General features: G+C 47.4%; 1 long non-coding RNA gene across 1 annotated transcript; it reads left to right on the top strand.

The window, feature by feature from the left end:
* The first annotated feature begins 5,681 nt into the window (after positions 1-5,681).
* On the top strand, positions 5,682-10,523 carry LOC118318567. Its single transcript, XR_004795760.1, has 3 exons — positions 5,682-5,905; positions 7,800-7,900; positions 9,976-10,523. It is a non-coding gene; the product is annotated as an uncharacterized LOC118318567 (long non-coding RNA).
* The last annotated feature ends 1,977 nt before the right edge of the window (positions 10,524-12,500 follow it).

Genomic DNA, 12,500 nt, shown 5'->3' with positions numbered 1-12,500 from the left:
TCTCTCTCTCTCTCTCTCCATCGCCTGTCCCGCTGCCGTCTCACTCCGGCTGCTCTATCAATGACAGCTTTTCACTTTGCTTTGCATGATGAATAATATGATGGCTGTGTTGTGTGTGTGTGTGTGTGTGTGTGTGTGTGTGTGTGTGTGTGTGTGAGAGAGAGCGAGAGAGTGTGTATGTCTGTGTCTGACAGGGTCCAACAGTCCACTCCAATGCATGAGTGGCTTGGCCAGTTGCCAGCACGTAAAACCTAGCAACAAGATTTGACTTGGCCCTGCAGAGAGAGAGAGAGAGAGAGAGAGAGAGAGAGAGAGAGAGAGAGAGAGAGAGAGAGAGAGAGAGGGCTGGCATATGCACAGCGTGGGCATATGGATCTTTGTTTGTCCGTTTTGGACCATTTAGTCATTCTGTCACTCCAACTGGACTACTTAGTGAATTGGTGGTACTTCTGGTTCGGACTTATACACACCACACACACGCACACACACACGCACGCACGCACACACACACACACACACACACACACACACACACACGCGCGCGCTCCCTCCCTCCCTGGCGTGAGCCAAGACTTGACTCTGCTGCTTTACAGTCTGTTACTGTTCACATGAACCCCCCCCCCACCCCCCGCCAAAAAATGAAATGAAGAACCTTTTTCCAATTAATCCTTTTAGGCGACATGTGTGATCCCTGGCTCGCGCCGACGCGGCCTTCAGAACCAAACCGGTGCTCGCGGCCAAGTCGAGTCCGTTCGTAGCCTCTGGGGCTTTTTTTTCCTGACCACCACCGCCGCCGCCGCCACCGCCGCCGACCACGACCACGCCGACGACCACGACCACGACACATCAGTCATGAAGACAAGCGCTGGATTTTCATCCACTTTCAAAAAATGTAATATATCAGGATGTAGGGGCTGATTTAAAGAGTCCGTCTGTCTTGTTTTCTTACCTTGACCGAGGCTCAGGCAACTCTTTCGGTGCATTTTTCCATTTTTGAGGCTGCACACCTCATTTTTAAGGGGGTGGTGTTGACCTGTAACCGCTCTCTGTGAGCGTAAGGCTAAAGGTATGGGTATGCGTCAAATCCTCTCCAAACCTCATATGACGATGGAATACCAAGGGCGGACTCCGAACAATCCGACGTGTGTGTTCACTTCATGCAGCCAACGGGTGTCTCGAGGTCTTTTTTTTTCTTTTTTTTTTCTGTTCTTCAAGCAACTCCTTCGGCCTTTTTCTTGTAAAACGAAAAATAAGCACAACGCCCGACGGCCTTCGTTGAAAGTCCGTCAGAAAACGTGCCACGTAAAAGTGGACTGGGATTTGATCCGGTTGTTGATGTTGGCCTTCCCACGAGAGCCCGTCTGAGTCGTTTTTGAGACGGCGCATTAGGACGTAGGTGCTCGCCACACGCAGACCTCCAGCGGTGGTGACGTACGCGGCCCGCTAGAGGTCGGCGCTGGGCCCGGTAGGTCCGTCAAGTTCGTGTATTTGAATGGCTTCGCTTATATTCTGGAGCATAATCGTGCCGATTCTCTGCCATGTCGCCGTGAACACCACCCTTACCTCGACAAGCTCATCGACCGGGCGTTGGTAAAGCCCACGATGCTCGGAGGTGGAAAAAACAGTATTTGTGCCGAACCTACTGCCACCACTAGAGGCGCTGTTTTAGAAGACGGTTGATGTGCTCGTTTTTACCACATACAACTTGTTGCCTATGAACTAGTTTTTTTTACAGAGAGGTCGGTCAGGAAGACTAAAGCTAACTCTTGTTTTCATCCAATCACAACCTGACACGTTGGCCTTGAGCCAATCACTTGTAAGCTCTCAAAGTTTAAACATGTTTTCTCTCTCTCTCTCTCTCCTGTCATTCAGCTGTCATCCCCTCACCCCCTTCAATTCCGCATGCCAGCTCCTCTCCCAGGAAACCGTCCAACCAAAAGTCCTTCATGAGACGTCCGTGCTCCGTGCTCCAGTCCTCCTCTCGGGCCAGTGTCTTGGCTCCGGGGGGGGGCGGAGTCTCCCTCGCGATCTGAAGCACCTAGTTCAGAGGACCGCTCTCTCAAAGTTTGACTTCTGAATTAGTTCCCAATCCGTCAAACCCCTTCCTGTCTTCACGTCTCCTGAAGCCCTCATAAGCTTCTTTTCAGCCTGGAACTCTTTTCCCGAGTTTGACGACCGCAGCCGGAGATTGACTCGTTCACACCAAACGGGAGGATTTTTCCGGAGCCGTGTCCGTGGCGGGGCAGGCCGGAGGCGGGGCCTGACGACACGGCGCTCGCTGTGCGCTCTTCAGAGATTTTTCCTGGACATTCCCCTGGACATTGTTACCGGCAGGAAACGTTTTCGGACCGTCCACGGAGCGAAACGATTGCCTCCTCACGAGTCTCCGAGAGGTTCAGGAGAATGTCGGAAGTTCGGCGTGCTGTGTGAAAGCAACTTCATACGTTTCCAATCCATCACACCCTCAGTCACCCTCATTTAAAAACGTCCTGGTCTTTACATTTCGTCGTTCTTTTATCAGCGTTCACGGTTGTCCTGCATCAGGCTTTTTGTTTGGTTTTTTACATTTACTTTCAACGTGGACCTGGGTCTGGAACAACCTGCCCGCCCCTCCGTCCACTGCCCGCCCCTCCGTCCACTGCCCGCCCCTCCGTCCCCTGCCCGCCCCCTCCGTCCACTGCCCGCCCCTCCGTCCACTGCCCGCCCCTCCGTCCACTGCCCGCCCCTCCGTCCCCTGCCCGCCCCCTCCGTCCACTGCCCGCCCCTCCGTCCACTGCCCGCCCCCTCCGTCCCCTGCCCGCCACTCCGTCCCGTCCACTGCCCGCCCCTCCGTCCACTGCCCGCCCCTCCGTCCAAGAGCTAGAAACTCCAAACAAGCCGAGAGAACCTCTCGTCGTGCCACCTCCTCATCATCATGGCAGCGTGTCACGCGATCCCCCGGGGTTCCTCGCCGCTTCAAACCTCTGCAAGAATTAAAACCATCTTTTAAATTAAAACCATCTTTTAAATTAGCCCCGTTCAGAAATACTACTAAATCTGTCATGCTCTAACGTGGTGTCACATCCCCCCCCCCCCCCCCCCCCCCAACAGATTACCATCATTACAGTAATTAATGCTTTAATTTACTGGGTATGTTTTGAAACGGAACCCAAAGTGCAGTGATTTTTTTTTTTTTTTTAATGTAATATGGGACTAATGTGGCGCGGAACATTTGGTAATCTGGCTCCCGCATGCCTCGGATCTGCCAAATGGGTTTTTATCTGCCGTCACACAGTTCAAACGCTGAGCCGCAGCCACTTAGGAGGAAGAGAGACGGGAAGGAAAAGTGACTTTGTGTACAAGTCTTGGAACATTGTTGAGGAATCGTTTTGCAGCATTTTTACGGGGGTTCTTTACACCGCTGATCTGGGAGGACGGCTGAAGACGCACGACCCGTTTTACGAGCCGCGACGATGATTATGAGCGGAGCTGCGACCGTTAATCGATTAGTAAAGGACCACTCAATCAATCGCCAATCGTTTTGATAATCGGTTAATCGGTTCAAGTAGTTTTTAGGAAAAAGTAGGTCAAACATTCTTCTGATTTCCGCTTCTTAAATGTTTCTTGGCTCCTCGGTGACAGTAAACTGAATATCTGAAGTGTGTGGGCGACTTTGGGAAACTCGCTCGACCTTTGTCATCATTTTATGACATTTCATGAAGCAAACAACTGATCGACTGATCGAGAAAAATAATCAACAGATTAATCGAGAATGAATATTAATCATTAGCTGCGGCCCTAATCATGAGAAATGCGGCTATACAGCGAATGGACAGGCTCATTCGCAGATTCGTTTCAGTGTTTCTACTGAACGTCTGTTTTCTTCATGTTGTGATCTCCTTTTTTTTCCCTTTCTTCCCAAATGGACTGACCAACGTGCGAGTGAATAAAATGAATGGGCTTCTTTTTCTTGATGAATCACTAACCAGGTCGCAGTAGGTCACACGAGAGGACTCAATGGGCGTCACTTCCTGCATACGCTCCTCCGGGCTTCTCTTTGGGCCTCGCACAAAGCGTCCGGTACATCCAGCTTCATTCAAACACCGTTGGTCATAATGGATATCGACGGCTGGCGCACGAGGCTATTGAAACACACTATTAATAATCCAGAACAGATGAGCAACCCCTGCCGGTTTGTCCCCTGGTGTTAATGTAATGTCTCCTCCGAAGTGTTTTCCGTCTCGTTTGCGCAGATCGTTTGGCATCGATCTGTTCTGTGCTCCGAGTCCGTCCTAATCCTCCTCTGATTGGTTCATGAACCGCCCTATCACAGAGCTGATGGGACCCCTTTGGACGTGAAGGGGCCTTATTGAGACTTGAGACGGTGGGTTATCACTCTTCTGTCACCGCGGCACGAACACTAGACTTCGGTCATCTTTGGGATATTTAGTCAACGATTTCTGGGTCAGATATAGATATATCAAAAGGTTAGAACGATTCCTCCTGACTTCCTGTGCTCTGGCCCCTTTTCTATTCTGACTAAATACTCTATTGAAGTTAAATGGAGTGTATTCATACAGAGTTCTTCGAAGCGCTTTTCAGTACGAGTCACATTCACCCATTCACACACACATTGATTCATTCAGCGCGTGTATATACATATATCATCATTCACTACGGGCACAGCAGTCACGGGGCAGTTAAGTGAACTGCCCGAGGGCACTTTGGCGCGCCGGGGATCGAACCGTCGGCCTTCTGGTTAGTGCACGACCGTCTCTGCTCCCTGAGCCCCGGCGGATTGACAGAAGTTAGAAATTCTTCAAATCTTAGTAAATGTTTAAGATGCTGTGAATGCTTCTCATATATTTCGATGCTTTTGTGCCTGTGTGTGTGTGTGCGTGTGTGTGTGTGTGTGTGTGTGTGTGTGTGTGGTCATATAGCAGAGGTGTGAAGTAATAACTGAAACTGGCAACAAGGTGACAACACACACACGCGCGCACACTGAGCAGTCGCTGTCTGTAAAGCATCCTTCAGAGTGTGTCTGTGAGCGTATTGTTTATGACTGTGTGCCCATGCAGAGAGTTAATGCGTGTGTGTGTGTGTGTGTGTGTGTGTGTGTGTGTGTGAATTAGCAGTAACTCTAATAAACAACTGTTTACACCCAAGAGGAATTTCCTGTACTTAACAAGAGAGGGTTGGTTAGGGCTCATCAAACAGTGTGTGTGCGTGTGTGTGTGTGCGTGTGTGTGTGTGTGTGTGTGTCTTTTATAGCTCTGCTCTTTGTTCTATACGTACTTTGGTAAACTCGTGTGTCAAATTTATTCTTACGCATTTTTGTACAAACAAACAAACAAAAAAAACTAGAAACAAGGAAATTGTAAGAGAAAGAGAAAAGCTGAGCGAAAGCAATGGAACGAGACAAAAGAACAACAGTGTGCATATGTTCCTGTCCAAGGCCTTTGGCTGACTGGAATGCACTCGGCCTTCGTCTTCCCGCGCGTGTCTCTGTTCGGATTCTTTCGTCCTCGAGGCCGTCGCAGGAATTCGAGAGAAAGTGCCGTGACGAAGATTTTTTTTTTTTGTTGGTCTAGCGTCGTCAGTGATATGTCAAGATATTAAAAAACACTCAAATTTAGTTAGTTAGTCAGTTAGTTAGTTAGCTCTTCATGTCCCTGAACTGTCCCGCAGGCGCTCGTATGTGTGAACGCAGATCGCGCTCTGCCGCCTCCTTTTAAAATGTCTGTAAAATGTAAACTGAGCCCATCGGACAATACAGCGCCGGCTTCTCAGGAGGACTGACGGTGAGCGGACTTTGCCTGAATCATCCGACTGTAGTTATTAGCAACACTGGACATTCACCGGGACAAAAACCACCTCCCATGAAGCGAACGGCGGAGCAAACATGGACACGTCATTTATTATGAAGGTGAAATATATTCTGAGAATGTGTCGACATGCAGAAGTCATAAGGGGAAAACATTCACGGCCGTTTGGATGTTTTGCGCTTCTTAGTTCATTGGCACGGAGATAAATTATTCCCATCGGTTCCGGAAGGGGCACTTGGGGAAAAAAACAAAAACAGTCCAGAGTTTATTAATCATCGTCAACTTGGCCGACTGTGCGTTGAGTGTTTACAGTGCGGTCGTGTCGGGGGCCGATTCGTACGTTATTCCTCCGCTCCAGTGAAGCTCAATGAGATGATTCAGGGACACGGCGAGTGATTCGTTTGTTTTCCTCAGTGTTTTTTAATTTTTTTTTTATTGTTTTTGGGCCGAGTGAGCGGGAGGGAGCCAGGGAGGGCTACGTCTGCTCACACTGGAGGAATGTGTGTGTGTGTGTGTGTGTGTGTGTGTGTGTGTGTGTGTGCTTTTAAACCGTCTCCCTCCTTAACGCCCTTGGATGACACAGCTCACTGATGCATCTCGCTCATTATCATCACACACACACACACACACACACACACTCTGAATAATGGCTACTGTGTGTTAATCTGTGTGTCATGAGGAATGCTCGAGGGGCCCCGCGTGCAGCCGTGTAACCTCCTCAGCCTCTCCGAGTCACACTGTGTGAAGACACGGTCAGATCTGAAACAACAACAACAGCGACGGCCAAGAAGACGATGAATCATTTGTCAGTACATCGTTACAGTAAATGGCTTCTACACTGTATCGAACCAAACGGAAGAAAAGCAGTGGCTCTCGGTAGGGAGCACAGAAAACAGTTTTGTCATGAATACTTTTATATCATGCTTTGCTTCATGGATTTGGCCAAGCTTGGCTTGATTCACTGTAGCATTACTGTAAACTGGAGAAATAGCTGAAGACATAGAAAGTGACATACAAGGAAGAAACGTGAATTCTGTCCGACAACAATGATTCGAACGTGTCATTGTTAAACAACTCACTCTTTTTTTGCGTCTCGAAAAAAAACACTGCTTCTTATTTTCTATTCAGTCTAATTCACACACACACACACACGCACGCACTCACACACACACACACACACACACACACACACACTGGCCTGATTAATGGCACCTAATTAGCAATGGTAATGACCAGGTGTCTGAGAACCAGCCAGCTTCTTCCAGTGAGGGGGGGGCGAGGGGTGAAGGAGTGTGTGTGTGTGTGTGTGTGTGTGTGTGTGTGTGTGTGATAAATGTAGTGTGGTGTTCATGGGGGGCTTTCAGTTCCCAGAAAATCTATTCCCACTGCCTGTCATTCCCTCTCCCCCTGTCTCACTCTGCCTCACACACACACACACACACACACACACACACACACACACACACGCCGAACTAAAGGCCAAGATCAATTAATGTTTTGGCCAATTATGGTGGGAACTGTGCTGGATGGTGCTGATGGAACTGGTGTGGGGGACGCTGGGAGCTGTTCGTGGGGGTGGAGGTGTGAATGTGTGTGTGTGTGTGTGTGTTGGAGTAGCAAATAGGGACATACAACACAGAAGAAGAAGAAGAAGAAGAAGAAGAAGAGGAAGAAGAAAAAGAAGAAGAAGAAAGTTATGGTGGTCGGGAGAAAAACTTCATCCAGCATTTATGAAATATATGAACTCCATACTCATGACCACACCACCACAATTTCTTTAAAGAGTCGGTCAATGTTCTCATAGTAATAATCTTTTATGATACAAAGTGATGCACTACGAATACGCAGGAGCATATATTCATTTGGCAACTTCAGTACTTTGATGGCTGGCGTCAAATTGTGGTCCAGCAACAGTCGAGTCTGTTTGGAGATTGTTATAAAATACTGTATATATTATTTTAGGGGAATTTACAGCATATTCTTTTTTAATTTCAGACAGAGCATGAGGGACAATGAACGGCAAAGGGCAACAGATCGTAACCGAAACAGCGGCTGCTGCAGAGGACTCAGTCCCTGTGGGACGCCTGCTCCACCAGGTGAGCTACCGGACGCCCCGTGGTTATACAGTTTTATTAAAACATCCCTGTTATTTATCTTTTGCTGGAGGTCTGTGCATCTTAAAAACTCATGGTCATATCGTCCCTTACTCCTGTGTCCTGCTCCTGAAGCAGTGTTGGAACTTTTTGTGTTTGGTTAATTTCTTTGTTTGAACTTTGATTCGTAGATTTTTTTTTTCTGGTCCTGCTCTTGCAAAACCCTCCTCCTCAATCTGGCACTTTCTGTTCACTCGGGTTATTCAAACACTCCGATGGACCAATCAACACACACACACACACACACACACACACACACACACACACAGACCTCCTGCTGTGTAGAGTTTGGTGATAACCAGTGTTCTGGAGGCAGGTGAGAGGGTCATATGGCAGCAGTGGGAAAAGCTGTTATCAACCTACCCTGTTCCCACTCTCTCTCACACACACACACACACACACACACACACACACACACACAGCTTTATCGCCCTCTCCCGTTCCCACACACTCACCTTACATCATTACCTGGCCGCGTGAGCCAATCAGCCAATCAGGGCGCGGGGCTGCGGTCAGCTGACGCGATCAGGAAACTCTAGCGGGGCGGATGATGTTACACACGGCCCTGCTCTGATAACAGCGCTCTGTCTTTCCCTCTCTCTCTCTCTCGCTCGCTCTCGCTCGCTCTCCATTTCCCTGCTCTGCAATTTACAGATTCAGTTTCACCTTTGCTTTCATGCTGAGCTGTCGGATCCCAAAGTTTCATAAATCTGCGCGTGTGCGTGTATGTGTGTGTGTGTGTGTGTGTGTGTGTGCGTGTGTGTGTGTGCGTGTGCTGTTCTTGGGTCAAACAACAACAGAGGCTTTTCCCATGTTTCCCTAAATGTTTCATATAAAGATCAAAACTTACACGTCTATTCTTCACAGTGTGTTCTTGTGTTGGATCATTCACCTCCACACGATTCACGTTGATCTCCTGGTCCTGGTCCTGGTCCTGGTCCTGGTCCAGGTCCGGGTCCAGGTCCAGGTGTGAGATTCACTCGATGCACACTTTTTTAAAAAATGCTCAAATGCCGAAAAAAATCTTCAAACCCGATCAAACCATTTATCACTAGAGGGAGACAGAGAATGAGACAAAGGGCAGGGAAGCTCTGAACCTGGTGAACTATGTGTGAAGATGAAAGTACTAATAATATAATTATATATTATTAATATGATGTGCAGTTGTAGAGAGAATTAGAATGGAAATCAGCAACAAGACAAGTCAGAAGTACAGTGTATAATGTTAAGAGAAGATCAGTACAGTGTGCCTTCATGTATTTTTTTATGTTTATATTTTCAAGTTAAATATGTTTTGTTGACATTTTTGGGTATATTTTCATGTTGTATATTGTTCATGTGTATCTATCTATCTATCTATCTATCGATGATAACATACATAATATAACATCATATATTAATCAATAACCAAAAATGATCTGTCACAATCTCATATGCGTATCCCCGTATTGTTTTATCATATACTGCATAAAACCCCAAACAATGTCAATTTTTGTATGTTTGTTCACGCTCACTAGCCACTTTCTTAGGTACAACCTGTACAGTCAGTTGCGATCCAGCACAACAGCTGTAGGGTGGCTCAGGAGATCAAGAGGGTCGTCCACCGATGAGGAGGTCGGTTGTTCGATCCCCCGTGCCAGAAGTGTATGAAATGTGATATGTGAAAAGCGCGTTATATAGCAGCGCAGTATGTATGTAATGTATGTTGCGATTTGTTGCTATACAAATAAAACTCGAGACAAATATTACATGATGGTTCATGGCGTCCTGCAACGTGAAACGACGCATGACGTGTCACGCACCGTACGAACACATAACATGACTTATAACCGTAACACTAACGTTTTTAAAGATCATAATTAACACCAAAATTGTTTTGCTAAAATCAACACAGCCAAGACATGTGGATAAAACTTCAGTTTGATTCAAATCAATCAGTGAATCGTCTTCGGCTCAAGGTCAGAAACTCAATATTGATCCCCGTCCACGTTTCCTGTTCTGACTCCTCCCCCTCGCAGGTGTACAATCCAGCGCTGAGAGATATACGTCCGAGCGCTGAACGCTGTGATCTGCTGACAGTGAGTGACAAGACCCCTCTCCTGTCCCCTCCAGTGTAACGGGAGCCCTGTACCTGCTGAGCCGAGCCCCGACCCCCGCGACCTCTGACCCCACCTGCCAGGTCTTTCTCATGCCCACCCTGACCTGCGGTGAAACCAGAGAGCGCTGTGGGAGAGAGGGAAGTGCGACCGGCATCAAACGTCGTCATCGAGGTAAACAGCTTCCCGGTTCAGAGGTGGAAGATGAAATGAAGCCTGAACATGCAGGACACTGTATTTCATAAATGGATGGATCTTGTAGCATCAAACAATATAATTTCCAATATAAAGCAATATCTACAAACCGTCTACAAAGTACACTGTACTGTTTATTAACTCGTCATCTTCATCCATCCATTTACTGTTTTGGCTCATTTGGGAAATGTGTTCCAATATATTTGGGCCTAATTTAAGATGTATGTATTTTCATTGCATTTAAAATTGTCATAAGTTTGCATCACACAGCCAACACTAACTAACTAATAAAACATGTGATTTTAAATGAATAGGCTTTATTCATGGTTGAATACATACACTTGGGCCATACGCAGTAGATCGCTGATTGAATAGATCTGTACACATTTTGCGTTGTGGTTTTTAATGTTTTTTGCTGTATATGAAAAGCCAACATTATTCTGAGCACATTTGCAGAAATGCTCGGCCAGGCTCCAGGTGTGTGTGTGTGTGTGTGTGTGTGTGTGTCTGTGTGTCTGTGCTGTCCTTGGTGTTGCATTGTTATAGAAAGAATCTAATGGAGGCGAAATATTTTTTCCTTTTCACATACTTTCCAGAGTGATGGGAGCCACATTCATACTCACGATCACATCTAAGAGTTTTAAAATTCACCTGAGCTGAACGAGCTGCACCGAGGGAGACAGGCAGGACCTGCAGGGAACAACCCACATGCACACATGAGCAACACTGTCCGTGTGGCCCTCTGCACGGTGGCTCGCAGTCTGGCCCTGCTCAGCCACAGGAGCAGGTGTGCAGCCTCACGTCCGTCTGCTGATGAGGCCGCTTGGTTGTGAGCCAGGATAAGTTGAGGATGCACAATGGGGATAATTTTCCTTTTCTTTCTTTCTTTTTTTTCTTATTCCAGAACACTTGATTAGGAAAACACAACCTCCCTTAGTTAGAGTCTCTGTCTCTGAAACGCGGGGCAGACGAAACCAAGGTCCCCCCCCCCCCCTGCTGTTCGTGTACCGCGTGACCTTGTCGGATCTGTCCTTGTGTGTGTGTGTATGTGTGTGTTTTTCTTCTTCTAATATGAAGGCTTATTCCTGAAGCTGAACGCCTGAACCTAAACCTCACCTGGACCTTAGTCTAACCGTTAAATCTCAGCTTAAATTTGATTTCTGTGTTTGAGCAGGTTCGTCCAGTTTGGGTTTGTCTTGGTCTTTGGTCCCATCCGGATCCTAAAACGGGTACAGGAGCCAGGCCAGACTACCACCGATATGACTGAGCCCTTATCGGAACATGTCTTTATCCACGCCACCTCTCCTTACTGGCCGAGAGGGAAGAGGAAGAGAATGATATTGTTTTTTTTTTAAAATTGTTTTATCCTGCGTCCTTCCGCCGGTCAGCCAGTTCTCCTTTCACTCCCCTGGGCTTGGGTGGAGGAACTCCTCTCCTCCGCTTCAGTCTCTTCGATGAAGTACACAAAAGGATTAATTCAATTGGTCACACGAACAATTACTTTTTTTTAAATTCAAGTTTTCAATTGCCTGAACTTGTCAACTGTTAAGTTGAACAAACTTAATTCATTTGGGTCTTTCCAACTTCAGTTGGTGAACATTTTTTGTTGTTTTTTCAGTGTCAATTATGACCAAGTTGTGTGTTTGAGTAAAAAAGAGTAAGACCAATCACAGGTAGCTGCTCTCTGAGGCAGACTGATGTGACGCACACGCATGAAATATAAATATTCGCAGAGGAAACGCCAGGAACGCGTCGCGGATCGTACGTCTATTGATTCATCGTTGCTCAGTTTTCTCAGCATCAAACCTGGAAATGACATTTGTTGTGACTCACGGCCGAGACGACACGACGCGATACACAAGTTGGAAGGAGTGCGACACTTTAAAGCTGTTTTCAGACACGGAAAACACAATTTCGTCCGGACATTTCTTTCGGAGTGTGCCTTTTCGGATTTGACGGACGCAGCCGGAGGTGGTCCGAGTCGGACGCGTTCACAACCGACACCGGGAACATTGGTTTCGGGAGATGATGCAGCGGCTTCTGCCGCACACAAGAACTTCCCATCGGGCGATGTGTTCTGTTCAGTGTGTGTGTGCCACAAGGGGTTCCTGTCCCACTGACCCCGATGGGAAAAAAAACCTTGACATCAACATGGCTGCCTCCGCTCTCTCTCTCTCTCTCTCTCTCTCTCTCTCTCTCTCTCTCTCTCTCTCGCTCTCTCGCTCTCTTTTCTCTCCGTCCGTGCCTCCGTC

This window comes from Scophthalmus maximus, chromosome 13 (genome assembly GCF_022379125.1).
Source record: "Scophthalmus maximus strain ysfricsl-2021 chromosome 13, ASM2237912v1, whole genome shotgun sequence".
NCBI classification, from domain to species: domain Eukaryota; kingdom Metazoa; phylum Chordata; class Actinopteri; order Pleuronectiformes; family Scophthalmidae; genus Scophthalmus; species Scophthalmus maximus.
Note: the sequence above shows the minus strand (reverse complement) of the source record. Positions and strands in the feature narration are given on the sequence as shown.